The sequence below is a fragment of the Cynoglossus semilaevis genome, unplaced genomic scaffold (assembly GCF_000523025.1).
Source record: "Cynoglossus semilaevis isolate Cse_v1.0 unplaced genomic scaffold, Cse_v1.0 scaffold2644, whole genome shotgun sequence".
NCBI classification, from domain to species: Eukaryota; Metazoa; Chordata; class Actinopteri; order Pleuronectiformes; family Cynoglossidae; genus Cynoglossus; species Cynoglossus semilaevis.
Genome location: NW_007585362.1, coordinates 1 through 3,243, shown reverse-complemented (window position 1 = coordinate 3,243; position 3,243 = coordinate 1). Strand labels below are relative to the sequence as shown.

Here is a 3,243-nt window from a genome sequence, read left to right as displayed (position 1 = left end):
GAGGAGGAGGGGGTGTTAAGGGAGTGGAAGCATGGAAACAAAGGCAGGAAGGCAGTGAGATGGCACGGAGCGTGGAGATAATTCACAGTCAGCTTCTCCATCAGACAAGGATCTGTAATTGAAGTGACAAAGAAGATGCATCACCGAGACGCTTGTTAGTGTCGGAGGCTGTAGAGGCTGACATCTCCTGTATCCCTCCTCTGCCAATCACTGAGAGGTTATTTTTGAAAGGGGGAGGAGGGGGGGGGGGTGTGATTGTGTTCAATACAGTCTGTGATGATCCATGGGGTTCTTTTGGGGTTTTTTTTTTTATAAAGTCCTTTATTTAGACTGTGATTTAAATTGAAGGCATCTTCAGGGGACACTTCATCAAGCAGAAGGTCTTGGGTTTGAGCCCCAGAGGAACCACATACTGGGCTCCACCCAGGGGCAGTGTGGGATCAGTTAAGTTCAGAACCAGTTCCGTCCATCATTGTCTGGAAAGACACGTCTTTAACTCCTGCCCTGATGGGTTTTTTTCCTGAGTCGTCAGATTTTACAGACATTCAGATGCACCTTATTATTCATCATTACGGCAGAGGATAGGTGTGTGTGTGCAGAGGTGTGTGTGTGTGTGTTGACTACTTTTTTTTATTATTATTTCACAGGAAAAAAGGTCCAAGAATTACCAATATACAAGGTCAGCAGCTGTTTCCACCTACTTTCAAACAGAACTTTTAAAGAACCAGAAGATCATTCTCAACAACATCCAACTGTTTCCATCAGTTCTACACAGCCTCCTAAAGTCACGCCTCAGCCTCTTATTCATAGAGCGCCAGTCTCAGCCACTGGGAGGCGCAGCCACCTGGGTCAACCTCCAGGCTCTGAAGGACGAAAACCACATTTTAATTCATGAGTAAAATTCAGCCCAGGGTTTGTGGGAATGTTCCAGGTTGTTGAGGACGGTTCTCTTGTTCGTACGATTGGCTGGAAATCCTTAAGACAGAAAATGAAGCTGTTACACCTACTGAAGATTTATTGTGTTTGGTTTTTTGGTTCTTGTGCAGACAGAGGGCGTGGTCACCCTAAAGATGGGCTCGTTGAAATGTCCTCGCCAAGACCAAAGTGGACAAGTCCTGTGCATGGACTGGCTGCCCCAAAAACCACACAATGTAATTGTTGTTGGATTCTACGATGGTATGAAGAGATTTTCTGATTGATTCTGGATCCAGAGTCCAGGACCTGAGTGGACCTGAGTGTGTGTGAGACAGAAAGAAAAGGTCCTTTTCCTCTGTGTCCAGGTGGAGTTGGATTCTGGGATCTGACCACTAAGTCTTCACTGTTACAAGTCAGAGAGTCGGACCAGTCTCTGAGTCTGCTGCCCTATCGCTGCCTGCTGGCCCATGACCACAGTGTCCGGTCCCTGACCTTCTGTCCAGCCTCCAGGTAAAGTCAACACCGTCTTATTATTATGACTCGCTGTTGGACTAGGAGACAACATTTGGTTTAATATCCAAGTTACAGTAGAAGTTTCTGGGTTTTTTTTATAAGAAGGCTGTAAAAAATACAGAAATACCCATCAAACAGCTGGAATATCAGTGACAGGATACCATGCGTACCACCAGAGGGAGCCCAAGTACCACTTTATGGTACATATGGTGCGTGAACCATAGTTTGAGAACCACTGATTTCTCAGAAGGTGTGTAGGAACTGACAGGTTTAAACTGAACTTAACTGTGAATGAAAACTTTTTCTATAAAAAAGTGAACTTTATTGACAGAAGTGTTCCACCCAGTGCTGATGGCCACCTGACATCAGCACTGACATCAGCACTGACATCAGCACTGACATCAGCACTGAAGTCACTCAGAGCAGGTTTATTGTCTCTGCCTTTAGAGTCTTTGATGCAGAAATTCAGCCTTTTTATTGATACCATCACAGGAGAAAAAAATAGTATTTCTTCCTTGTTTATCTTCTGGGTTTTTGTCTGCTGCTCTTTCATGTTGGCAGTTTAATTCCCGGCCGTCTTTATGAAGCTGGGTTAGAGCAGCAGCTCAGGCACTCGCTGCTAAGAGCAGCTCAATAAATCCTGCCGACGGAGCGTTATACTGACACACAGTCCTGGCTGTGGACCCATAGTACAGGCACCATGGTCTTCACTGGTCCTCCCACTCATAGTCTCCACAGCCGTCACAGACTAGGTCTAAATCCTAATCCAAATCTACATCATGATCTGATCCTCAATCCTAATCTGAATCTGATCTTTTTCTGAACGGCACAGTCTTGACTTTTTCTCATCACACCTTGGTCACATTCATATGTCAAAACAAAGCTGCCGAACGGTGGTAGTTTCATCTTCCTCCCTGCTGAGGGCAGTGCTGTGGGAAAATGATGAAAATAAAACAAAAGAGCTTCACTAAATAAGAGCGACTGTGTCTGTGGACTGTGCCATTCAAACAGTACCTGAAGGAACCGATCCAGAGACTGGACTGTTGTCAACTGTGGAGGAAAGTGTCCATGCTCAGAAAACTGTCCGCTCCTCGAGCGTCCAGTGTCTCAGCCCTGGTCTCTCTGCTCCATTACTCCACTGACGTACAGGACATGATGAGACCAGTGATTAAAGGTCCATTTACACCAGCTGCCTCCTCCACAAGGCTCCTTTGATGGAGCACATTCACAGTGCAAGTCAGCGTGAGCGCTGAACCAACAACCTGAGGCAGGGATGTCTTTTCATTAGAACCCTGCCGCTCATGTCACCAACCGTCTTTAGTCACCAGTCCTGACCCTAAACCTTCTCAGGCGTGGAGAACAAATGAGATGAATGTGACGGGTGACGTCACGGCTCCACCACAGGTTTGGAGAAATGCTGAGATCTTCACAAGTTTAGTGTCTGTGTTCGCAGAAGTTGCTACAGAAACGCCATAAAGATATTCAGGAAGTTACAGTAAAAATCTAGTTCTGCAACTGCTACTCCAGTTTCATCCATTTGTCCCTCGGTGCCAATGAAGTATTTCTGATTCTGCACCGTGCCACCACTGGTACAAGTGCCACGGTTTGAGAACCACTGATATGTGCCCCACATATGACTTGACGTGCAGCAGAGACAAACGTCTGGTCTGTAATGAGACTCTCCCCCCTCCTCCACTGCTGCGTCTCGTCATCTTTCTTCTCAGTTTGTCGTCTGTTTCTCTTTTGCTTGACTTCGTTCCAGCTGTCGTTCATGGCCTGAATGCGGCCCGTGTGTCTTTTTAATCCAGGGCTGTT

The 3,243-nt window shown here is 46.3% G+C and overlaps 1 long non-coding RNA gene across 1 annotated transcript; it reads left to right on the top strand.

Annotated features, from left to right (window-relative positions):
* The first annotated feature begins 12 nt into the window (after window positions 1–12).
* Window positions 13–3,237, top strand: LOC103399042 (uncharacterized). The gene is made up of 3 exons (XR_523578.3): window positions 13–679; window positions 1,047–1,176; window positions 1,281–3,237. It is a non-coding gene; the product is annotated as an uncharacterized LOC103399042 (long non-coding RNA).
* The last annotated feature ends 6 nt before the right edge of the window (window positions 3,238–3,243 follow it).